Here is a 27,582-nt window from a genome sequence, read left to right as displayed (position 1 = left end):
TTCCCACTGACCAGTCACCCCTCTGGAATGTGCCGCCTAAACTGACCAGCGGAGTTGTAACCCCTCCAATGAGCTGGCTGTGTTCCAAAGATGACCATATATGTACATAACGCTTTGTAACTTTGTACTGCCCATTGTTTTATTACCTGCAAATTGTATAAAAGAGCAAGTCACACCGATGTTCGGTGTGATACTTCTTGCATTACCGAAGGGTGCTGTAGGAATGTACCACCACCCCATGGGGTCTTAATAAACTTGTTCTTTGAATTTTTCAGTTTCCGTGCCAACAGTTCTTTCGATGTAAGTGGGTTATCTTCGGAGCATGTAGGCCTTGGGAACCCAATACCACAAATTGGCGACTATGGTGGGACTCATCGGCGACTCGGATGCCCGAAGGAGAGGTCGTGACGAAGGTCTGGACACTCGCCATGGACGCGCGCTGCCACTGAGTGACCCGAGTCTTGGCACCCACGGTGTTTTTCCTTTCCTTCCGATCTGACCTTCCAGGTGGCGCCGGTCTCCGACTGAGTCCTCGATCGTCCGTGTTGCTGGATAAAGTGCTGTTTGGCTGATTCGATTACAAGACCTTGGCAGTTGGAAACTGGACCTTTTGAGGCTTTTGGGTAAGATTTGTGATCGGACGCTTACTGAAGTTCTATGATTTGTGATTGGTAAGGTAGTCCTCGGACGCTTGCCGAAGTCCTATGACCTATGACTTTGATTTGAGTTAGCTAACATTTGTGAATTTGTGAACTTTGAATATATATATATGTGTAGTGCACTTCACATAGGCAGGCATGTAGAGATGTTTCTCTAATTTTGTTTTTTTTCCTTTGAGCAGCACGTTTGTGTGAGGTACTGTAAGTGCCATTTTTTACGATATCACGCTTTCGTGATACCTTTTGAACATGCCTGTTTTAAGCACACTCCGAGGGATGTGCTGTCTTGGAAATGGTACCACAATTAGGTTAGCGGAAGCACAGCCGGCTCCCCCAGAAGGAACACCAAATAGGGAAATGTATATAAAATTTGGCCTTCCACCTATAATGTACAGTAAATTATGGAATAAGTATACCAAATCGGATCCTGAATTGCAATGGCCTCTACATGGGTCGTTCGATTTACGTAAAGTACAGTTTATGGAGCAATGTTTGTTTCAACGAAGGTCTAGACAGAATATGTTTGATTGTGTACGAATGTGGGAGAAAGCGGTGCGTGAGCGAATGAAGCGTGAAGTTGCCTTGGCGGATAAAGAGCAGCGCAAGGCTGCTCGAGATAAGGCTTTACAGCTTGAGGAAAAAGAGGCTCAGGAAAAGAAAGAGAGAGGAACGGGAACGTAAATTGCAAACGATTGGTCAATTCCCTATTCGTCGACCGCTTTATCCTGTCCTTAATAATGAAATTGATGATTTTTCATTGCTAGATCGATCACCGCCTCCGTACGTTTCGCCTACAGCTCCAACTGCAGAATCGGACGAGGACGGACAGGATGAGCTGGGAAAGAAGGGTGTATCTGGTCTCAGGTTTTCTGCGGAGAGATCCGCACATTTGCGTAGTTGGGCTCGTAAAGTGAATACGAAGTATGTTTCTCAGTCTGCAGTTGTTGCTGAAAGGAGTACTTGGACAGACGAACAAGTTACTTACCTTCGGTAACGATATATCTGTAAGAAACATTAGTTAGTGTTAGATTCCTTACCTTAGAATATCCCCAGGCGTCAGTCTGGATCCGGAAACTTTTGCGTAGCAGTACCCTTGCGCGTCGGTAGGCGTCGTCTGCAGGCGTCTCCTGCGGCTCCGCGTTCGTCGTTGGCGTCGTGCGCCGTGATGACGTCGCTGGAGTATATAGACGCCGCCTCCGCGCGCTGACGTCAGTTCTTTGCACACAGCTTTTCCGCGCCAGAAGACGCAGAGCCATGAGAGAACCAACACTGGTGCCTTTTGAAACTAGGCCCTGAAAGGGATGTCCTTAACCCTAGGTATCAGTTCGCAGAACGGGGAGGATGGGTGGGTTCGGTAAGGAATCTAACACTAACTAATGTTTCTTACAGATATATCGTTACCGAAGGTAAGTAACTTGTTCATCTGAAAGAAACACGTTAGTGTTAGATTCCTTACCTTAGAATAGCAATACCAACCCCGGTGGTGGGTCTGCGAGCCAATACATTCCTACACCAGAAAGTCCTGGAGGACAGAACGGCCAAAGAAGCCATCCCTCCGGACTTGACTGTCCAGGCAGTAGTGCCTCGCAAATGTGTGCCGCGAGGCCCACGTAGCCGCTTGGCAAATGTCCTGCAAGGGGACTCCCCGGCCCAGGGCAGTAGTAGCCGCCGTGGCCCGAGTGGAATGGGCCCTCAGCCCAACAGGAGGCTCCTTCCGAGCCAAAGAGTAGCACGCTTTGATGCAGAGAACGACCCACCGAGAGATGGTCCGTTTGTGTACCGCCCGTCCCTTCTTCGCACCCACGTAGCCAACAGTTGGTCATCCACCCGGAACTGGCGTGTGCGATCCATGTAAAACGAAAGCGCACGTTTTGGGTCCAGATGGTGGAGCCGCTCTTCATCCTTTGAAGGATGCGGAGGCGGGAAGAAGGAAGGGAGGGTGATGGACTGCCCGATGTGAAAAGCAGAAACAACTTTGGGCAGGAAAGAAGGTCTAGTCCTCAGAACCACCTTGTCAGGATGGATGGACAAGAAAGGAGGTTTGACAGAAAGAGCCTGGAGCTCACTCACCCTCCTGGCAGAGGTGATGGCAACCAGGAAAGCCGTCTTTAAAGTCAGGAGACGGAGAGGGCAAGAATGAAGGGGCTCAAAGGGAGCACACATCAAAAAGGTTAGAACCAGGTTCAAGTCCCACTGAGGCATCACAAACGGAACAGGTGGATACATGTGTGTGATGCCCTTCAAGAACCTCGTTACAATGGGGGACTTGAACAAAGAAGGCTGATCAGGAAGCCGAAGAAAGGCTGAAAGGGCAGAAAGGTAGCCCTTGATAGTGCCCAGAGCAGAGCCCTGCTGGGCAAGAGAGAGAAGGAACAGAAGAACCTCGGAGAGAGGGGCAGAAAGGGGATCCACAGCCTTTGCTGTGCACCATGCCACAAACTTGTTCCACCGACAGGCGTATACCGATTTCGTGGAGGGACGCCTGGCTGCCAGAATTACATTACAGACTTCAGGAGGCAAGTCAAATGGCCTCAACTGCCGCCGCTCAATCTCCAAGCATGGAGGTGGAGACTGGACAGGTTCGGGTGGAGGACCGTCCCCTGCTGCTGCGACAGAAGGTCCTCCTGAAGGGGCAGGCGGATCGGGGGACCGACTGACATGCTGAGTAGCTCGGGATACCAGTACCTTCGAGCCCAGTCCGGAGCCACAAGGATAACTTGGGCCCGGTCGCGCCTGATCTTCTTCAGCACTCTGGGCAGAAGTGGTATAGGCGGAAAGGCGTATAACAGACCGCAACTCCACTCGCGCCGAAAGGCGTCGCCGTGCGAGTGCCGTCTTGGAAACTCCAACGCGCAGAACTGATGACATTGCGCGTTCTCTTCTGTGGCGAATAGATCTAACCAAGGCTCTCCCCATTGCCGAAAGAGACCTTGCGCCACGTCCGAGTTCAGACGCCATTCGTGATCCATCGAGCACCGACGGCTGAGTTCGTCCGCCCTGGCGTTCAGAGAACCTGCCAGGTGTTGAACCGTCAGAGTCACGCCCTGACGTTCCAGCCACTGCCAGAGGCGCAGAGCCTCCTGGCAAAGGGTCCACGACCCCACCCCGCCTTGTTTGTTGCAGTACCACATGGCGGTGGTGTTGTCAGTGAACACCTGCACCACACTCCCGTTGACAAAGGGGAGGAATGCCTTCAGTGCCAGACGAATCGCCCGCAGCTCCAACAGGTTGATATGGAGCCGGGACTCCGCCGGAGACCAGATGCCTCTGATCTCCGCCTCTCCCAAGTGGCCTCCCCAGCCCTGGAGGGACGCGTCCGTCACGACAACGTGCTCCGGTTGGGGAAGGGAGAGGGACTTGCCCCTGACCCAATCGCGGTCCGTAAGCCACCACTGCAGTTGTCTCGCAGTGCCCTCCGAGATCAAGACGTGGTCGGACAAGTTGCCCTGATGCTGGGCCCACTGAAACTTCAGGTCCCACTGCAGAGCCCGCATCCGCCACCGGGCGTGATGCACCAGAAGGATGCAGGAAGCCATCAGCCCCAGCAGCCGCAGCGTCAACCTGACCGAAACCCGGGATAGCAGCTGAAAGATGGGAATCAACGCCTGAATATCCCGGATCCGCCGTTCCGGAGGATAGACCCGAAACTGCGCCGAGTCCAGAACCGCTCCGATGAAAAGGAGCTTTTGAGGGGGACACAGGTGTGATTTCGGCACATTGATGGAGAATCCCAGGCCGTGCAAGAGGTCTGCCGTCATCTGGAGGTGGTGGACGACTGTCTGGGCGAGCCCACCTTCAACAACCAGTCGTCTAGGTAGGGGAAGACTGAAACCCCCAACCTGCGCAGATGGGCTGCGACCACCGCCAACACCTTTGTGAACACCCGTGGGGCGCTGGTAAGGCCGAAGGGGAGCACGTTAAACTGAAAGTGTTCCTGGCCTACCGTGAACCGCAGGTAACGCCGGTGGGCCGGCAGGATGGGGATGTGAAAATACGCATCCTGCAAGTCCAACGCTACCATCCAGTCTTGCGGGTCTAGAGCAGCCAAGACCTGAGCTAACGTCAACATCTTGAACTTCTCCTTCCGGAGGAAGCCGTTGACGTTCCTTAGATCCAAGATAGGACGAAGACCCCCTTTGTCCTTCTTGGGTACCAGAAAGTAGTGGGAATAACAACCACGCCCTACTTCTGGCCCAGGAACGCGCTCGATGGCCCCCTTGGCCAAGAGGGCCGTAACCTCCTCCTGCAGAAGTTGCAAATGGTCCCCCGACACACGGTGGTTCTGCGGTGGCATGGCTGGAGGAGTTGTCTCGAAGGGGAGGGAGTAGCCCCTTCGGACGATTTGCAGCACCCACCTGTCCGATGTGATCGTGCGCCAGCGGGCGTGGTGATGGCGAACCCTGCCACCCACTGGCGTCACGTGGGCCTGAAAGCACGGACTAGGAGGATTTTGAGGCAGATGCTGCGGGGGGGATGTGGCCTGACCCCGCCTTTGACCCCGACCGCCTCCACGGCGGTTTCCACGGCCGCCACCGCGTTGATAAGATTGTTGCGGCGCGTGGCTGGCAGCACGTGTGGGGACGCCCCTTCCTTGGCCACGAAAGGAGCGAAACGAACCCGTTTGCTGGCACTGGGTCGAGAGACCCAAGGACTTGGCCGTGACCCTGGAGTCCTTGAAGCGTTCCAGCGCGTGGTCCACCTTGTCACCAAACAGATGACAGCCATCGAACGGCATGTCCATTAAAGTATTCTGGACATCTGCCGAGAAGTTGGCGGATCTCAACCAGGCGTGGCGACGAATCGCCACCGTTGTGGACATCGCTCTGCCTAGCGAGTTGGTCGTATCAAGGCCACATCGAATTGAATATCTAGCTGCATCTCGGCCCTCAGCTACAGCTTTGCCGAGCTTTGCCCGCACCTCCATGGGGCATTCTGGCAGCAGCTCCGCGACCGTATCCCACACAGAGTGGGTGTAGCGGCCCAAGAGGCAAGCGGTGTTGCAAGACCGCAGTCCTAAGCTCAGGGACGAGAAGACCTTCTTGCCATATTGGTCATACCTCTTGGATTCCCGATTGGGCGGGGCCGACGGGAATGCGGACTGGGAGGTAGAGGCCTGGATCACCAGACTCTCAGGGGTGGGGTGGGTGGACAGGAACTTGGGGTCGTCCGGACAAGGACGGTGGCATCTGGCCACGTTCCGATCAACAGGCGCACCTGAAGAGGGCCTGGACCAAGTGCCCAACAGAACGTCCGACAAGGCTTCGTTAAACGGCAGCAGAGGCTCCTGTGGGCATGACCGCGGTTTGAAGACCTCAGTGAGGATGTTAGGCCTCACGGCCGCGACGGGGAGCTCAAGGTTTAAGGCCTTGGCAGCCCTCATCAACACCACTGAATAGGCAGCTCCCTCCTCCGATGCCACAGAAGGAGGAGAGACAAAGCCAGGGTTAGGAGAGTCATCTAATCCACTGGCGTCCCCCAAATCACCTGTCCAGTCCATGTCATACTGACACTCGCGTGACAGAGGGTCTTCAGACCCCTCCCAGCCCTCACCGTACTCTACATCATCACCATAGTCGGTGTCAACCATGTAGACCGGCTCCACGGGGTCAACAGGCCCAATCGGCGTCGAGCCCGGCATCGGGCGACGCCGGTCCGACTCCGCGTCCGGATTCGGTGAGGGTATGGGGACGGCGCCGCCCAGAGCCGGCGCCGGAGCCCCGGTGCCGCCCGAAGCTGGCACCGAGGAACCGGCGTCGCGCGGGGGCGGCGTCGGGGGTAACCCCGATGGAAGCGGTGCCGGATTGGATGGACGCCCATCCGGCGCCGATCCCGAAGGCCCTAGCGGCGCCGGAGTCGGCGCCGCCGGCGGCGCCGGTGTCGGAGCATCCGACGGCGTCGAGGCAGGGTCAGCTGAACCGCTAGGGCCTCCTGACAGGTTCACTGGGCCCGTAGGCGCCGTGGAACCCGCCGGAGAAGAGAGGGCCCTCATGGCCATGAGGAACGCCTCTATCTCCTCAGGCGTCGCACCTTGCCCAGGGACCTGAGGGTATGGGGCAGGCCGCGCCGGCGACTCTCGCGGAGCCGCGGGGTTGGGGTCACCCGAACCCCCGGCCGCATCGCGCGAGCGTCGGGAGGAGTCGGGGGTACGATGACGACGCCCCGACTTCTTGTGTCTCTTACCTGACGAACCCGACGAGTGATGTCGACTTCCGGAGCGTCCGGCGCGGCTCCGCGACCGCTCCCTCGAACGCTCCCTGGACCTCCGGCCGGACCGAGACCGCTCTCGACGCGGGGCCGACACCCGGAGCTCGAGCAGCTTGCGGGACCGCTCCCGCCTAGCTTTGCTAGTCAGAGCCCGGCAATCGACGCAGGCGTCGACATCGTGGTCGGGGCCCAGGCACCGGAGACAGAGTCGGTGATGGTCCGTGACCGACATCGTGCGGTCACAACCGTCACAATTCTTGAAACCGGGCATCCTTACCAGGCACAAAGATAGAAAATACTAGTAATAACTTGGTCAAAAGACCGGGTACCGCTCTTCAGATCTGCGTCCACTGGCGCGGAAAAAAGAAGAACTGACGTCAGCGCGCGGAGGCGGCGTCTATATACTCCAGCGACGTCATCACGGCGCACGACGCCAACGACGAACGCGGAGCCGCAGGAGACGCCTGCAGACGACGCCTACCGACGCGCAAGGGTACTGCTACGCAAAAGTTTCCGGATCCAGACTGACGCCTGGGGATATTCTATGGTAAGGAATCTAACACTAACGTGTTTCTTTCAGATCAAGAATTACTGTATTTTTTGGTTACTTTGGCAGATGAAGTTGTTACCGCATATCGTCAATTTTCAGATACGTTAGAACCTAAGGCTGTGTCAGTTCATCGTGAGAATCTGGATAAAGGTATATTTGCTCTTGCAGATGTCGATGCCCTTTACAAGCAACTGATCCACCTGCGAGATGAGACTGCCAAATTGCGGGACGAGCGGAAAAAGAATAAGGAGTCCGGGCCGGAATTTGATGGGCAATCTAAGGAGTGTTCTCTCCGGGGTTCAGATAAGAGTTCTGCAATGCATGTTATGCCTATGCGGGAAGCCGCGCCTTTGTATGTTCCACCAAAGGGGGAAGGTACAGATGAGGATAAAATGTCAAAGGATGCGAAGGGGTACTTTATATATAACTGGGTGTATACGCCTTGGAATAGAGCGGATGTTATGGCGTTGAAAAATTCTTTACCTGACCTTCGTAAAAATCCGGCAGCGTTCTATGAAGGGGTGGAAGGGGCTATTTCGCCTTGTGTGATGACTCTTGTTGACATAGATCTGTTTTTTGGGTTAATCCTTCCGCCTGACATGTGGAGACAAATTCGTAAAAATAATGATGAAACAATACTCGGGGGTACATGGAAAGAGATAAATGAAGCTGATTTAGAAAGGAAACCGGCATGTAAGCCTTGCCAGTTGATTCTAGACCTCCCAGCGGCTATTTTGATTAAATTAAAAACGCTCGTACCTTCTAAAAAGATCGATTGGACCATGTTAGCTTCGAGTAAACAAAAGCCAGATGAAACGGTTTCAGATTTCTTTACACGCTTCGAAGAGGCGTTTCACAATTACAGTGGTCAATCTTTAACAGACGATACAGGTCGGCATTTGTTTGTAGATAAGTATGTGGCTAATCTCCTGCCGGAGATTGCAAAACGATTGAAATCGAGTGAAAGTTCCTGGGCCACGGCGACCCCTGCGTCTTTGTTGACTATGGCTCAGTATTATGAGCGTCAGGAGTTGGAGGCTAAAGAAAGTGTTGATAAAAAAGCGAAAGAATTGAAAACGAAGGTGATGTTGGCACAGGTTCGTGGAACACAGGGTAGAGGGAATGAAAGAGGTAGACGAGGTGGAGGAAATACGTCGTATGGTCGTACGGATATTGGCGTAAATAATTAATTTACTCTCTTAATTTTTATGCAGATAAGTACTTAATCAATAATAACTCAATCGGAAAGAAAGAAAACAGAGTCCGTGGTGTTAGAGTTCTTAGGGGTTTTATTCCTTAAAAAGGAATGGTCAAGACCAGGATATCATGTTCTGACCACCACAGGGGTGTCAGAAGGGATAGAGCGCTACATTTTATTACATTACATAGCTTATATACTTAATTCATGTCATAGGAAACAGTTATAGTGGGCGTAACAGCTGAGAGAAGACAAGATAACAGTATACACGTGATACTAGTACGTAATCAGAAGGTGTGAACTAGGCGTGAACTAGAAACGTCACAGATAGGTGTCACAAAGGGGTGGCACTAACAGAAATGTTGCAATGTCAGCAGAAATCGGGAGCTTGGATGCGCGCGCAGCTGCATGACGTGCGATTGACGTGAAGCTGGAGGGTGCAGGGGACTTGACATTTGCACCGACGGAAAGAGACAGAAGTCTGGCATGTCAGATCAACTTGTGCTTCTATCATATCTGATATCTGATGTTTAGGAACTGAGCTATCTGGGCAGAAAGGTCTCTAGGGCAGAAGCTATTCTATACTGACTGTGAGTGCGTGTATAAGCGCCTGAGTGTCTGTATGAGAAGCGTGGGGGCACGGGCCTTCCATGGGAGCATGGCAACAGAGGCTATGAATTACTTGAATTATTTGCACAGAGACAGGCCGGCCCTTTGGCTCTGCAGCTGAGGGAGATGTTTACTGAAGCTAGCAGGCAGGAATGTATTTTCGGGGAGAGGAACAGATAACTCGAAGGTTATAGCCAATCTTGGCAGGCAGCAGGCTGAGCTGAGCGCGAGAGGCCGCGCTGAAAGTAAGTCAGAGTTCACGGGTACAGAGGCAGCCTGGGCAGAGGCCCTTGGAGTCAGAAGCCAGGAAAGAGGCTCGGTGGCAGAAATTCAGGGCCTACTCAGCTAGAGCTGAAAACGTAGAAGTACACTACAAAAAGACGTTGGCATAGCATACTTAGGAACGGGTTATCCAACCCATTCAGGGTGGGTCTGAAAGAGGACATGTTAACGTTGGACGCAAATGTATTTGCGTCTTCATAGCTGGTACAGGAGGGAAGTTACATGCACTTTAACTCGTACATGGAGACGGTGGGGTACGCGCTAGGAAACACAACTTGACCATAAAATTTATATTTCCTCATTCCCTCCTTGTTCCCTACGGACCCTTCATGATATATCGATCATCATAAATTGATCAGTTTGTTCTTGTAACATAATTTGTTCATCTCTCTTCCGTTGTCTATTTGAGAGAAAACTGGAATGTTCAAGGCACGAAGTGGCACACAGTCCACATATCGCCGGCCCACACGGTAGGCACAGGCAGCAGCTGAATACTATGACAAGGCCAAAACCTAGGAAGGATAGGATCTTCCATCCCCAAGCAGTTAACGTTGTCCAGAACCAACCGGACCAAGTCCAGGTGCCTGGATTCTGATGTATCTGGTTTGCAATTTTATGCAGACGGGTAATAGCTTGATAGACAGATGGTGCGTTTTGTGGGATGAAAACGCAGCAACTTGACCCGATGACCTTACAGGCTCCACCTCTATCTGCCAAGATGACGTCAATAACAAGACGATTTTGAAGGACAACAACCCGCATAGCAGATTGCTCCTCTGTTAGGTTACCTAAGGCGGAGGCAGTTTCATGTACTACAGCTTCAAGTGTTCTAGTTAATCTACGTATTAATTTACTGTTTTGGACGGGTCCTAAAAAGAAAAAGAATCCCTTATTAAAATCGGTGTACTGTTCCCATGCCGTTTCTGTATAGTCGACAAGTGGGATATCTCTTCTGGGTCTATTCTTTACTAGATTTGTATTTCTATGGTAATCAGGGGGAGCTAGGAAAACAGGTGGCAGAAGGAATGCAATATAACAGGTACCATCCCAATCTGGAGGCAGACGTATGTATGCGGTATGACCACAAACAAAATAAGAGTGACTGATAGCTTTGAAGGACGATTTGCCATGATCACTGAATTCGACCACAGTAGTGCATTTACTATGACCTAAGTGTACTGAACCTTTCTTTCGGACACATAATTCACCAGTGACTGGTAATACTAGCATATGGGGCAGGACGGGTGCAGCCTCGGATTCAACAGTAAGGATCATAAGGCTAATTGTGTAGTTACCTAATCCATATACTTCATTTTCTAGATCAGTTCCTATTCGAGTGGGGAGTCCCTCCTTATCAGGGTAACAGACGTCGAGCAGGACTAAGTTCAAGTTTCCCCAAACCCAGCCCCCATCGAAAACAGCAATATCAGGATCTAAGGAATTAATTATTTTAAACCATGCACCACAGGAGCCGTTGTGAGTGAACGGGTACGGAAAGAGGGGCAGAGCTCCCTTGTAATTCTGGTAGGGAGGGAGTCGGCCACATATCCAGCAGTCTGTAGCATTGTTAGTCTGATGGGAATGATGTAACATACTAATGAATGTATTGTTGCGCAGCGCAAGTCTGTAAGAGAGTTCGTGTGGCGGTAACTCGCTAAAAGAATGTTCAGCAGAACTATTGTAAGCAGATTGTTCACGCTTGAAAATAGGCCAGTAGATAGGTAGCAGAATGCTAGCAACAATAACTAAGATACTCAGAATAAACATGATTAATAGTGTCACTATACAGTGACTACGAAGTGATTTACAATATGCACTTTTCTTAACTTGTCTCTCTCTCTCTCTATCTCGATCTAGGGGATACATGTCAGAAACTATTTAACCGATTCACCTAGGGGAGGACTTAAACAATTAAACTGTCTGACTTGCTAGATCGGAGTTTCGACCTGTACTCCTCTTGGGGAGTTTTTTCTCGTTCGGTAACTGTAAAGTCTTTTGGCTCAACACAGTCTTTGGTGGGGGTGGACGAGTCTCGGTCTGGTTTCAGTTCATCAAATTTTTTCACATGACTCGTATGGACCCACCCCTTTCTCCCTTCGATCTTCACGGCGGTCCTCGTGGTGAGAAGGACGGTCTTCGGGGATTTCCAGCGGGGCTCCAGCGGACTCTTCCTATCGAAATTTCGCACCAATACTAGATCCCCAGGACGGACCTCGTGCGGCTTTACATCAGTGTTGTCAGGGAAGGCTGCGGCAACCTGTGAACGACATGATTGGAGTGCAGACATCAAGGAGGCAAGGTAATCTGTCAACATGTTACAATCAACATCAGTGATCTTTTTCGGAATGGGCGTCCCCCACATATTCGGTGATCTGCCAAAAACCACTTCGTACGGGGATAGCCCTGATCTCGAGTGGGCGACCATCCTCATGTAGAACAGTGCCACGGGCAGGGCGACTATCCAGTCGACCCCTTTCTCCTGACATATTTTTGCAAGGCGGATCTTTAGTGTCTGGTTATGCCTTTCTACAAGGCCTGCGGCTTCAGGATGTCGGACACAATGAAATTTCCACTGATATCCTAGCAGTAAAGAAACTTGTTTCATTAGCTCGGACGAGAAGGGTTGTCCGTTATCTGAGTACACGACACGAGGCAAACCGTATCGTGGGAAGAATTCACGAACCAACTGCCGGGCAGTGGTCGGAGCAGTGTAATCTGGGACTGGGTATGCTTCGGTCCAACGGGACAGAGCACAAACAACTACAAGGACATACTTGAATCCTCGACAACGGTTCATCTGGATATAATCCATTTGGAGGACTTCAAAAGGGTGATCGGGAGGATGAAATCCACCTTGCTCTACAGGGACGCTTTTACCTGGGTTGAACTGACAACAGATCATGCAAGTACGCACTTTCTGTTTTGCGGCCGCTCGTAAGTGTTTATTGTTCCAAAGATTTTGTAAACTGTCTAACATCGCTTTCTCTCCTAGATGTGCTGGGCTATGTGCTGTATTAATCATGACTTGAACCATAGAGTCAGGGAGAAACCATGTAGATTTTCCCTTCGTCATCCAACCTTGATCTGTCTGGATCCCTCCTAGTTCAATCCATCTCTTTATTTCTTCTGGGGTAGCATGTGCCTGAATATCAATTACATCTAGAGCGGGATCCTTGACTGCCATACACTTTGTCGGTACTATTGTCTTTGTCACATCGGTTGTCTGGGTGTGAGTCAGTGCTGTATGTTTTGCTGTCTGGTCTGCCAGGTCGTTACCCTGGGAAACAGAATCTGTGACCTTAGTATGTGCTTTACACTTCATGACTGATATGCCCGAGGGCAAATGTATTGCTTCTAACTGTGCTTGAATGAGAGGACCGTGTTGTATCTTGGCACCGTGGGTGGTCAAAAAACCTCGTTCTTGCCATAACATGCCGAAGTCGTGTACGACTCCGAAAGCATAACGGGAATCAGTGTATATGTTAACATTTCTGTTCTTGGCTAGTATACAAGCTCGGGTCAGAGCGATGAGCTCTGCTGCTTGAGCAGACAGTGTGTCAATACGATGTGTTTCTTTAACTTCAGTTTCAGTGGTCACTGCATATGCGGCCACTAATTCTCCTGTACTTGTTCTCATGCATGAACCGTCCACATAAAGTGTCAGGTCTGGATTTGTCAGTGGGACATCTGTTAAGTCTCGTCGTGGCTTTGTTACTGCATTAATGATTTCTATACAATCATGCCGGGCTGGATCTGTCATAATTGTAGGTAACAGTGTTGCGGGGTTCAGAATACTGCAGCGCCTGATTTCTATGTGTGGCTGGAATAGCGTTAATTCATAACCTGTCAGTCGTGCTATAGTCAAGTGCTGAGTCTGGGTTCTGTTTAACAGAACCTCTACAGAGTGTGGAACTTGTACTGTTAATTGATGTCCTAAAACAACTGAATCGCTCTGTCTGATGGCTAGTGCTGTTGCTGCTACTGACTTCAAGCACGCAGGGAGTGCCTGGGCTACTGAATCCAATGTACTTGAGAAATAAGCGCAAGGCTTATGTGAACCTGCTTGATCTTGAGTGAGGACAGACAATGCTGTACCATCACGTTCTGTAACAAAAAGTGTAAACGGTTTGCTGTAACATGGTGTCGCTAAAACCGGTGCTTGGCATAAGGCTTTCTTTAATTCTTCAAAAGCTTGTGTGTGTTCCTGAGTCCAAGGGAGGGCAGTCGAAGTCGCTGCCTCCTGTGTCGTTAACTGGATGAGTGGTTTAGCTAGAAATGCATATTGAGGAATCCATTGTCTGCAGTATGAGGTGAGGCCTATGAAGGCCCGCACTTCCTTTTGTGTCTGGGGTTGTGGCATATTTACAATTAACTGAATGCGATCGGGAGTGAGCTGTCTCCCCACTTTGGACAGCAAGTGACCCAAGTACACAACTTGCTGAACACAGAATTGTAGCTTCGAAGGAGACACCTTGTGTCCCTTGTCGGCCAGAAAATGTAAAACTGTCAGTGATGCTTGTTCACATTCGGGCTCACTTCGTGCGGTGATCAGTAGATCATCGACGTATTGCAATAAAGCGGTGTTAACTGGCATTTGAATACAATCTAGTTGTCTCTTCAATGCTTGGCTATAGATGCTGGGGCTTTCTGTGAATCCTTGAGGTGCGCGTGAAAATTTGAAGCTGCGTCCATTTAAACTGAATCCGAAGAGATATTGGCTCTCTGGATCAATAGGCACGCTGAAGAAGGCGTTCTTGAGGTCAATTACAGTAAAGAACGTTGCTTCTGAATCAATAGCAGTCAATAAGGATGAGATGTCGGGAACCACAGGGTACTGTGGAATAATGCATTTATTCAGTTCTCGAAGATCAATCACCAGCCGATATACTGGCGGTGCATTGGGATCAGTACGTTTAAGAATCGGAATGATCGGTGAATTACAGACATTGGAGTCGGTCTCTACGACCACTCCTTGGGCAATGAGGTCTTCAATGATTTTCAGTAAAGCCACTACAGCATCGGGTGGTAACTTGTATTGTCTGATTCTTGGTAAAACAACACCTGCCTTGAGTGTAACGCGGTATGGGGTGATATGCATGCAACCTACATCAGTTGGGCCTTTTGCCCACAAGTAATCTGGCACATTTTTCAATCTGACATCAAACTCACGTAGAACATAATGACCCTTGAAATCCCGCAGAAAGAGTCTAACTCCTTCCGGGGAACAGCATATTATAGCTCCTAGAGCCTTCAATGTTTTAATTCCTAACAGATTTTCTGGACATGATTTTGTAAGCAACAAGTCTGTAATACGTGATAATGGACCCACAGCCAGGGGAACGGGTTGCGATACCTCATTTACAATATACTGTCCTGAAAAACCAAGGGAAACATTCTGTGAGCCTGAGAGGGGTGCCCCTGGGACTTCATCATGGCTGATCGTAGTGCGACTTGCCCCTGTGTCAATTAAAAACTTTCTGTCTTTTCCCATTACGTGACTGTGTACATAAGGACCTTCTTGATCTACAGGAATTTCAATAAGAGGCAAGCCACCTTCCCTCTCTAGGCTGTTTCATGTATATCGGGGGTAATCTGGGTATGCGGACTGGGCATACTGGTACATCTGTTGTGAAACTTGCTGAGACGCGGCAATGGGCTGTGGCTGTGGTACCGCTATGGTCTGTGCTGGAGGTGAAGAAGCATGCATAGGCTGTGTATTCTGTGTATTCTGTGGAGACTGATGCTGGTTATGGTCTTGTCTAGGCGGATGCGGTCTTTCTTTAGTTTTACCTGTTGCTATGTTATGTTTCAGAACTGGGCATTCATGTACGTAATGACCTGGCTGCTTACAGTAATTACATGTCCCTTTAACGGGAGCTGTAGTGTGACTTGTCTGGGTCCCACCCTTTCTCTGACCGTCAGCTGGGACCGTCTGGGCTACTAACATTTTCATCTTCGTGTCTTTCATGCGTTTCTGTTCCTGATCCTGCTCTTCTCTAATTCTGTTCTGATGATATTGGAGCATCTGTAACATCTGGGATGGCGTATTTGCCTGCCAAGTACTTTCAACTTTGTACACTCGGTTTTTAACTAATGGTAGGGAATTCTCGACTAGTTTTGATACAAAAAGATGCGGATATGACTCGCTACTTGGTTTGAGGCCACTATTAATAATGAAACATTTCTCGAATCTTGAATAGAAGTCACTAGTATCTTCATCATGTTTCTGTTTACAGGACGAGATCGCGTCCCAATCTTCCTTTCTAGTTGTCAATAATCTTGGCAGGACCTGTACTATCAAACCTGGTAATGCTTTAGTTTTGTCCCCAAGGCCTACCCCTGGGACACGTTTATTTTCTTCGTCTTCTATTTCTGCCCATGCAATCTTTGTGTCTCCCACCTCCCAGTCTTTTTCTTTTAATTTCTCGTAGATGCCCGTGGGCAACAGTGCCTTCAACATTTTCATGATATCTTCATACGTGTAATCCCCCATTAGTAACATGTCTTTAAGCTCTCTGTGAAAACCTGCGGGGTCTTTATCATGACACGGTACTAGTTTCTTCATTTCTAACAGTTCTAACTTGGTCAGAGGCGTGTGTACATATACACGTTTCAAGAGGTGATCCGTACCCATAACAGGGTGTACTTCCCGTAAGGGGTTCGGACTTTCAATGCCACCCCCGCATTGCATGTGGTACATTTTTCTTTCTGGAGGCGGGGCGGGAACATATTCGGAGCTTATAAAAGTGTCATATCTACGGCGTTGTTCTAGAATTATTTGAATTAATTTGGTACTTAAGCCTCTCCATCTATCCATGAGTAGTGCTTCTAGTGTTTCGTGTAAGGGACCTGGATCAGAATGATGGTTTCTGTATTTGATGAGGAGGTGCTGAATCATGTATACACCTGCTAATTTCTGCTCGTCTGGGGAGAGGTTCAGAAATGTCTGCGCTACTGTGTCATCATTATATATGTCTGGATTTTCGGCCCATAATATGGCTGATCGGGCTAGTTCTTGTTCATCCATAGAATTGAGTACATGGTACCCCATTCTTTCTCGTAGTCTTTTATCAGTCTCCTGGAACTGATGTTCAGAAGAATTCGGATTTGTTAAAGCAGAGAAAAAAACTCTCTTGTTTTCCGGACGGATACCCTTCCTAAGGTAATTTCCCTTACCTACATATGCTATAGTATCTGCAGCTCTTTCTGGTTCTTCAAGTTCTTCTTCCTCCTCGGAGGAAGCTTTTTCTTTCTCTTTTTGGTGTACTGCTAGCACTGCTTTCCTAATTTTCCTGTACATAGTGGCTATGCAAGTCCCCTTATCATGTTTTCCTTCAGCTATATTTTGACCCCACTTGTTCAATGCATCTAATTCACTCTGATCTGTTCCAGGCCTATCTCGTTCTCTTATTAGACAGTTTATGAAAAATCGTAGTATCTGTGCTTGAATGTCGACTTTCTGTTTCTCCATGGCCTCCTTAATACTGTCAGGGTCTTTCCCTGTCTGAACAAACTCATATATTCTATCTAGACGATCCTTCATACCTACATAGCATAGCAAGATATCAGTAGCAGATCTTAACCGTAGTGATGCCAATATCATTAGATCGTCTTTTCCGGGTACTGGATCGTATCTGCAAACTGAAATGTTTTCTTTAAATGCGTCAAGGCGGGGTGACCTGAACGTGAGAGGACTCTGCATATCCCTGAGATTTAATCTGTGTGTTAATGGCGGGGTCCGAAGACCCGCGGTCGCACCTCCTGAAGCGGAGGCTTGTGCATTATCTCCCTGTGGAGTCGGTATCTGAACTTGAATTTGTCGTTTAGTTGGATCAGGTAAACGTTGTTTCGGTAGGTCAATTTTGGGTGCGGGAAGTGGCGGAGCTGGCGGAACGGGGGAGGTCTGTCGCGATACTGGCGGAACATGATCTGGGGGCGGGGTGCCACCCCCGTCCCTGTCAGTAGGCAAGGTGCGAACAGGCAGATTGGTGTAAGCCGGTGCTACATCCTCTAGATAAGAATTTAGGAATATATCTTTAGTAGTCTTATGCATTACTTTAGTTGGAACTAATGGTGGCGGTAAGTTTTTCGGTATTTCTGATAGGGCCTCAGGTGTACCCTCGGCCGCAAGATACATACCGTTCACGAGATTATGTCGTGCGCGGTCTATCTGTTCAGTTTTTACTCGGATCCCCTCGGTAACTAGTTCGTTTTCTTGGGCTTTCTCTGATTCTTTTAGTCTGTCTTCTCTACGGAGTGCTCTTTCAGCACGTTTATGTGATTCCTTACGCCAAAATTCTATGGCGTCTTTCTGAGATTGTCTGGCTTTCTTTTTCCATAGTGCTTCCTCTACCTTCATGATGCACTCGGCATCCCATGTTCCGTTAACGGGCCATCTGTGTCTTTCGTCTAGGTGTTTAGTATAGTCGGCCCATAAGTCTAGATATAATATGGCATCTATGCCATGCTTATGGTACATAAAGTTACCTGGAGTGTCCCTAGGGGGGATAGGAATTTCTTCCTCTAGTATCCCTTTCCTAGTTCCTATCTGCTTTAACTTGTTGAAAAACGGCATTTTGCTTACTTAGTACTGAATGCTCAATCCTTAGTTTACTTAATACTGGGTACAGCTAATTGTACAAGAAACACAATAATGCACAAAAAAACGGTCACGTTCATACCACGACATTAATCACATGAAAAGACATTTGAGACATAGATGACTACCCCCTATACTGGATGTACTGCTAAACAGTACAGATACACTGGTGTAACAGTGCAGAAATTCAGAAATTCAGAATACTAGATATACTGCTAAACAGTACAGATACACTGCCTAAAAACAGTGCAGACCGGACTTGTGTACCCAAACCCGTCTAGATACGTCCCAGCAATGGTACTCACCGGGAAGCACGGAAACAGAAGGCCTCGGAAAACTCGACTGGACTCGATTCGACACTTCGGAAAACTTCGGAAAACTTCGGAAAATTTCGGAAACCTGGTGGGCCTCTTGACACCTCGGACCTTGCTTCTTTCGGCTAGGCTCTGGTCGGGATCCTCCGCACTCCTCACCGCCTCGTCTGGGTACTGATCGCAGTCTTCGTCACCTCCGTGGGTCAGAGGGAGATGCAGGAAATCCTGCCGGTACGCGTAGTTTCCATCTAACTGATGGCAGGGGACATAGCTTGCAACGCACCAACCGGCGCGTGAGGTGGGGGAGGGGTCCCTGTTCGGGCGCCAAAATGACGTAAATAATTAATTTACTCTCTTAATTTCTATGCAGATAAGTACTTAATCAATAATAACTCAATCGGAAAGAAAGAAAACAGAGTCCGTGGTGTTAGAGTTCTTAGGGGTTTTATTCCTTAAAAAGGAATGGTCAAGACCAGGATATCATGTTCTGACCACCACAGGGGTGTCAGAAGGGATAGAGCGCTACATTTTATTACATTACATAGCTTATATACTTAATTCATGTCATAGGAAACAGTTATAGTGGGCGTAACAGCTGAGAGAAGACAAGATAACAGTATACACGTGATACTAGTACGTAATCAGAAGGCGTGAACTAGGCGTGAACTAGAAACGTCACAGATAGGTGTCACAAAGGGGTGGCACTAACAGAAATGTTGCAATGTCAGCAGAAATCGGGAGCTTGGATGCGCGCGCAGCTGCATGACGTGCGATTGACGTGAAGCTGGAGGGTGCAGGGGACTTGACATTTGCACCGACGGAAAGAGACAGAAGTCTGGCATGTCAGATCAACTTGTGCTTCTATCATATCTGATGTCTGATGTTTAGGAACTGAGCTATCTGGGCAGAAAGGTCTCTAGGGCAGAAGCTATTCTATACTGACTGTGAGTGCGTGTATAAGCGCCTGAGTGTCTGTATGAGAAGCGTGGGGGCACGGGCCTTCCATGGGAGCATGGCAACAGAGGCTATGAATTACTTGAATTATTTGCACAGAGACAGGCCGGCCCTTTGGCTCTGCAGCTGAGGGAGATGTTTACTGAAGCTAGCAGGCAGGAATGTATTTTCGGGGAGAGGAACAGATAACTCGAAGGTTATAGTCAATCTTGGCAGGCAGCAGGCTGAGCTGAGCGCGAGAGGCCGCGCTGAAAGTAAGTCAGAGTTCACGGGTACAGAGGCAGCCTGGGCAGAGGCCCTTGGAGTCAGAAGCCAGGAAAGAGGCTCGGTGGCAGAAATTCAGGGCCTACTCAGCTAGAGCTGAAAACGTAGAAGTACACTACAAAAAGACGTTGGCAAAGCATACTTAGGAACGGGCTATCCAACCCATTCAGGGTGGGTCTGAAAGAGGACATGTTAACGTTGGACGCAAATGTATTTGCGTCTTCATAGCTGGTACAGGAGGGAAGTTACATGCACTTTAACTCGTACATGGAGACGGTGGGGTACGCGCTAGGGAACACAACTTGACCATAAAATTTATATTTCCTCAATATAGCGGAGGATCAATGTGCTTATCGTAAAGAGTTTGGGCATTGGGCTGAGGATTGTCCGGTACTTCGTGAACAACGTAGTCAGCGTGGTCGAGGAGGTGGTAGGTCACGGGGCGGTTATACGGGGGCGAGAGGTGGCGGAGGTGATCGTGGAAGGGCTGAGCAGAGGGGCCGTGGCCAGGATGAACGGAATACTTTTGATAGACGAAACCAATATCAGATATCAGAGGGTGAGAATGTGGAGCATCAGGATTATGTGCATGCATAGGACTGCGTAGGATGGGGTACGGAACCAATTGAAGTGCCGGTAGATCAGGAAGGTCCATATGTAACAGCGGGCATTTTGGGTTCTACTGATCAATTCCTAGTCGACACCGGAGCTACTCATAGCGCTTTGTCAAAGAAATTGGTTCCGAGGGCTCCCCTGTCTGGCGAAATGATAACATGTGTAGGGTTCGATGGCACACCCTCCCCTAGCCCATTGTCCAAACCCCTTGCACTTTGTCTTGACAAATTTTTTAGTTTTGGTCAATTTTTGTTATCGCCCTATACATCAGATTATCCTGGGCATTGATTTGCTTAAATATTTTCGAGCAACGATACGGTGCGCTCCTGAAGGAGTGCGGGTTATCCTGAATGACAATTACCCTGACCCGCATAGGTTTTATACCATACTAGACATTCCAGCTTTGGCCTCTCTCCCACACACGTTATGGGCGACCTCAGATACGGATGTGGGGGAGATGCGTATTCCACCTATTCACATAACTGTTAAGGAGGGGGCCTCTCTGCCACGGGTGCCACAATATAAGATTTTGAGGGAAGGTGAAATTGCCCTGACTCACATTGTTCAAGATTTGATAACTGCAGGAGTGGTGGAAGAGGTTCCTTATAATGTCTGTAACAGCCCTATTCTTCCGATCCTTAAGAGAGATACTGACGACAAAGTCTATCGCTTTATTATTGACTTGAGAGAAATAAACAAAATTGTCATTCCCCAATACCCGGTGGTGTCCGACATTACGACCTTGCTCACACTGGTACCACCAACGGCAATGACCTTTAGTGTAATTGATTTGAAAAACGCTTTCTTTTCCATCCCTGTCCATCCCGATAGCAGATATCTGTTTGGCTTCACGTTAAATAATAAGTCGTATAGATTTTGTCGTGTTCCTCAAGGTTACACTGAGAGCCCGAGTATCTACAGCCAAGCTTTGAAAAGTCAGCTTGATTCCTTTGAGTTGCAATCGGGGGTTGTTCTAATCCAATATGTGGATGACCTTCTGCTTGCTGCAGACTCTTACACGCAATGTGAGGAGAGTACGATTGCGCTGCTTTCTTTTCTGGCACAGAATAATCACAGGGTTTCTAAGAAAAAGCTACAATACTGTAGACCCAAGGTGACCTACCTCGGTCATCTTTTGTCTAAGGAGGGGCGTGCATTAACATCAGATCGAATTCAGGTAATTTTAGATACACCAGTCCCCCGCACACAGAGAGATGTACGCGCCTTCATAGGGTTAACGTCCTTTTGTAGGCAGTGGATCATGGGGTTTTCGCACATTATAAAGCATTTGTTAGCGTTACTGTCCAAAACTACACCAATGCCCCTTGAATGGACAGATGAATGCCAAAATGCTTTTGATCAACTGAGACAAGCCCTTTGTTCTGCACCCGTATTAGGTACACCAGATTATACGAAGATTTTCACATTGTACGTACACGAGAAAGATGGGTGCGCGTTATCAGTGCTAGTGCAGACACACGGGGACAAGCAGAGGCCATGTGCATATTTTTCTGCTATTCTTGATCCTGTAGCGCGAGGGTTACCTGGGTGTTTTCGAGCAGTTGCAGCAACAGCAGTAGCGATACGGCAGAGTGAGGGAATAGTGTTATCGCACAAATTGTTGGTGTTAGTTCCCCACGCAGTAGATGCCCTGCTAAATCAAACAAAGACCCAATATCTCACGAGTGCACGATTAACAGGATATGAGCTTACACTGTTGGCGCCACATATCACACTAAAAAGATGTGCTACTCTGAACCCTGCCACTTTATTGCCCTATCCGGTCGAGGAGGGTCAGGAAGAAAAACATCATGATTGTGTTTTCCTGACCGAGGAACAGACAAAGGGTCGGGTTGACTTACAGGATATGCCGCTTCCAGATGTGGATGGGGAACTGTGGGTTGACGGATCATGTTTGAGGCTGTCAGATGGCACGACTTCCGCAGCCTATGCAATCACGACACTTAAGACAGTGGTGGAAACAGCTAGAATACCACAGAAATCGGCTCAAGCAGCGGAGCTGATAGCCTTGACAAGAGCCTGCGAACTGAGTGCTGGCCTATGTGTGAACATATACACAGACAGCCGGTACGCCTTCGGAGTAGCACATGACTTCGGTCTACTCTGGAGAGAGCGTGGGTTTTTAACTTCTCATGGAGTACACATTATGCACGGAGAATTGGTGCGTGATCTCCTAAATGCGTTGCTTTGTCCAAAGAAAGTAGCGATAATAAAATGTAGCGCCCATAAAAAGATCACAGATGAAGTGGGTCAGGGATATGCCTTTGCGGACAGCATAGCGAGACAAACGGCTATGTCTCGAACTGACTCCCCCATGTACGTGACAAAATCCCAAGCAGAGCGATGGAATGATGCTAGAGCCGAAATATTAGACATTCAGAAATCAGCTACTGAATCAGAACTTGCGGCATGGGCAACTGATGGGGTGCTAGACGATGAAGGGTGTTGGAGAAGCAAGGACATGGAGAAATGGAAATTGCCTGCAGCTTACTTGCAAGCGATGGTCCAGATGACACATGGGTTGGCGCACGTGGGGGCTCTTGCAATCACTCGATTGTTAACACGAGTTTGGGAGCATCCCGAGATTGCTAATACTGCCAAGAGAGTAGTGCAGACCTGTCTGATATGTTTGCAGCACAATCCTGCTAAGGGGATCCATACTCCGAAAGGAGGGTTCGTTCCACCTTCTGCACCATTCGAGGTACTTCAAATTGATTACATCCAGCTTGAACGCTGCAATAACCTTAAGTATGTCTTAGTGGTGGTGTGCGCTTTTAGCAAATGGGTTGAGGCCTTCCCTACGAAAGATAATACAGCTTTAACAACAGCTAAGGTGTTGCTCAAGGAGTATTTTCCTCGCTTTGGAGTCTGCAAATTTTTATGGAGCGATAATGGGCCTCATTTTGTCGGGAAAATTGTGGAATATGTGCTGAAGGGGTTAGGGATCCAGCAGAAGTTTCATGCTGTGTTCCACCCTCAGTCGGCAGGTCTTGTCGAGCGGTATAATGCCACGTTGAAACTAAAACTGGCTAAGATCGTGGCGTCCACGTCATTGAAATGGCCGGATGCCTTACCGCTAGCATTGCTCTCTCTCAGATCAGTGCCACACTCTCGGACAGGCCTCACACCATATGAAGTGGTGTTTGGAAGGCCTATGAATATTTGGGGGGTGCCTAAGCCGCGGTTGATACATGATGTGCCTTGTATAATGATGAACGATTATTTGGCACGATTAACAAATGATTTTCTTTCCATTCATCAACAGGTTCGAGAAGCGCTCCCTGACAACTCAACCGGAGAAGGCCATGATCTTCGCCCTGGTGACCACGTCATGATCCGGTCGTTTGAGAGGGCGAACAGCTTGGAACCGAGGTGGAGAGGCCCCGAGCAGGTCCTCCTGGCAACTCGAACAGCTGTACGAGTGACCAATAGGAAGCGGTGGATACACTGTCGTCGTGTCTCTCCTGATCTGGTGAATCCTGCTGTGTTGACCGACTTCCAAGAGATTTTGGAGAAAGAAAGAGCCCAGCTGTGACATCGGCCGAAGCTGAGGGAGCCTTCCCGGACCACACTGTTTCTGGACGAGAGCGCTACAATCTGCGGCCACGATAGGAAGATTTTTTTGGTTTTCGAGACTGGTTGGTTACCGCTCTGGGGTTTGTGAAACGGAAGCCGGGAATCTCAAGGGGGGGGGGGGATCAGTTCTGCCAAGAGTAGCGACACCCGTCTTGACCCCGGAGAAGAAAACAACGGCTACCTCGGAGCTCAGCACCGTATTTTTCCTTTTTAGGTGTAATACACACATATGTACATTTGAGAACTTGTGAACTTTTTGAACTTTTAAGACTTTGAACAATAATTGAACTATGGCGTCTTCTGCATCACGGGACAAAAGAATACTTGGCGCCATCCTCTTTGCCCTAACGATTGTGGTGATAGCAGTAATAGCCTGGGTAGTTGAACTTGTGGTGCCTGCACGTGAACATTTGCTGCCGACTACCCCGGCTCCATCTGAACATTTTCATTTCACCTTGCCTTACCATGAAGAACGGCACCGACAGACTTATTTGAACAATAGTTTTATTCAAATCCTGCATCATACACATAACATGACAAATACGTCTAATTGCTGGGTGTGTGGGATGTTGCCCGGGCACCAGAAGAAAGGGGGCACTCCACACATTCCACTTCCGTTCTCACATAATGGATCCTGCAATGCCTGGTACACTCTTCTCTTCACTTTGAGATGCCCAACAAAAGGGGGGGTGCTTTTCCGTTTGAATAAAGTATGTTATCATGACCGGGATGGGTATCCACGAGCTGAGGGTACTCGATTTGAATGGGAGGAGTATCGCCCCGATAATGTATCTACCCCACGTGTTTACAGCAACCAACATAACATTAATGTTAATGTTTCCAGCTCACATGTTATAAATGTTATTGCCACCAAAGCTGATTTGTGTATACGCAATAAAGGTACGATCTCGGTTAGGAAAAGCGAATGCAATACCACAATCACGTTTGACAGCCCGAATGGCATATCGTTTGTAGCATCTCGAAATACGTATTTTATTTGTGGAACGAAGGGTTATCATCAGCTCCCGTTGGGATGGTTAGGTACTTGCTATGTATCTTTTGTACTACCTCCTGTATTTATTGCCCCACCAATGTATCATAATGATTATATTTTGTATCATGATTTCTTGCTGAATCGTGTTAAACGTGCTGCTGTTCTGGATGACATTGACCAGACGGACACTGCTTTGCAACAGTATGTGGATTTCAATTTGGGACTGTTTTCCTTTGTTGGGGCTGCTTTGAATAGTCGAAAGATACGACGACTGACCCGTGTAGTTGAGGCTGTAGCAAATGATACTGCTATCGCACTGGGGAATATTACTGAGGAACTTCAGATTTCTAGGATCGTCACGCTCCAGAACTGAATGGTTCTAGATGTAGTTCTAGCTGACCGTGGGGGGGCATGTAGAATCATCGGAAGCAGCTGTTGTGTCTATGTACCTGACAATTCACCATCTGTTTATGATGCCATTTCGAAACTGCATAAGATAGCTGCTGAAATACACCCAGATAATGGAACTTGGACTCTTTCAGGGTGGTTCTGGTCAATGCTTACCACTTGGGGTTGGAAATTGCTAACGATTCTATGTATCATTGTGGGGATACTGTTTGGTGTATGCTTATGCATTCAATGTGGCCCTGCTTTGTGTTCTATGTGCCTATCGGCTTGTATACCATCAAGACGAGCTCTTGCTCACGATAAAATGATGCTTCATAAAGAAGTAACCCAAATAATGTTGATCGATATTGAAGATGAACACCCTGATTATGTTCACTATGAGGTAGCTTCAGCTAAACGCTAAAAGGGTCGTCTGTCGTAATTTGGCGATGGCCGAGTTAGCGCTTAGCTGTGCTACACGTTTCCCCGTTTAACTTGGCCATAATCGGAAACGCCATTTTGTGTGTTACGGCGGCCATCTTAGATCATGAGCGGCCTCGTGGCCAGTATGGCCTTTAGTCCGTTGTCCGTGCCATTGACCACTTGAGTTTGCCCAGCAACAGGCTATTTTTAGTACTGGTCAAGCCCGTACATGCGCAGTCCCCACTGACCAGTCACCCCTCTGGAATGTGCCGCCTAAACTGACCAGCGGAGTTGTAACCCCTCCAATGAGCTGGCTGTGTTCCAAAGATGACCATATATGTACATAACGCTTTGTAACTTTGTACTGCCCATTGTTTTATTACCTGCAAATTGTATAAAAGAGCAAGTCACACCGATGTTCGGTGTGATACTTCTTGCATTACCGAAGGGTGCTGTAGGAATGTACCACCACCCCATGGGGTCTTAATAAACTTGTTCTTTGAATTTTTCAGTTTCCGTGCCAACAGTTCTTTCGATGTAAGTGGGTTATCTTCGGAGCATGTAGGCCTTGGGAACCCAATACCACACTACGGCTAGAATCGTCTCTACCAGATACATTGTTACTGAAAGTAAGTAACTCGTACATTTGATAGAAACTACTAGCCACAGATTCCTTCACGTAGAATAGATACCCTAAGTAATACCCATGGGGAAGGAGGGTCTTCGAAAGGACACCCCCAGCCACAGAGGACCAGACCTGCGGGCCGGGCAAGTAAACCGGGCCCCATCAGGCAAGAGGAGCCCCCAGAAGCAGACCACCACCGATCCCAGAGGGATGGAGGAAGAAGAAGAAAGAAGAGGAGGCCCTCACACTCACGACAGAGGAACCAAGAACTAGGCCAGAGAGGCCGAAGTACCCTGCATCCCTCCAAGGCAATAAAGCTGCCATCCAAGCCATGGGGAGAGCCCAGAGGACCCAGGGAGCGAGTCCACCTCGATGGAGGGCATCAGCACAACCAGAGCGGCGCCAACAGACATAGCCGCTAGAAGCAAGAAAAAACAGGGCCCCAGGAAGATCGGGCGGGCATCGCCTGACAACGAAGAACACAGAATCATCCAAGCCTGCAAGACATGAGAAGGGAGGTGAGGAAAAGGCCGGACAGGCCGCCACGAGGGGCTGCGCCCACTACCTCAAGAAGCAAAGCAGTATACATAAACGCCATGGAGAACACGCACCCAAAGGCCACCAGAACTCCCCAGCAGAGCGCAAGCTATATAACAGCTACCACTACCACTACCCCACATAGGGTAAGTTTTTCTTTTTTTAACTTTTATTGCAAATTATACATTTGACACAGCCTAATGCCTACAACCGTGGGGCCGGCAGCAAGTAGCAAAAAACCATTGTAGGAAAAAGAACACAGCTTTTATGCCGACATCCCTGAGGACCAGCAGCGATTCGTAACATGTAGCACTCATAGTGTGGTAGTTTACAAATGACTATTTTCTTTACCATATGTAATTAATATTTAGACCAAACATAGGATCAATTAAAACAACCATCTCCCCACCCGCCACCCGCCAGACCAGTATCCTGCACTCACAATGACGTCTAGCTTGCGACCGTGATCGAACCCGACAACAAAATTCCAACAGCACTCTCATCCAGAAACTGTTTCCTCATCAGTGTATGCAATCTATGTTCCCCACGTTATGGGTAATGGCTACCTCTCCGCAGGCATTCATGTTACTTCATGCGGTGTGATCGACCCGGAGATGAGCCCCACCAGATTCCAGCCAGTTCACAAATCGCCCCCATATAGCTATAGGTCTGGATCTACTGGGCATCAGTTCCCAATAATCAGACAGTTGATCTTTGCAATATGTGGCAGTGTTTAGCCATTCGGCTATCGTGCTAGGATGCGGTTTCTTC

This window comes from Lissotriton vulgaris, chromosome 11 (assembly GCF_964263255.1).
Source record: "Lissotriton vulgaris chromosome 11, aLisVul1.2, whole genome shotgun sequence".
In the NCBI taxonomy this organism is placed as follows: Eukaryota; Metazoa; Chordata; class Amphibia; order Caudata; family Salamandridae; genus Lissotriton; species Lissotriton vulgaris.
The sequence above is the reverse complement of the archived record's forward strand: the minus strand, read 5'-3'. Positions refer to the sequence as shown.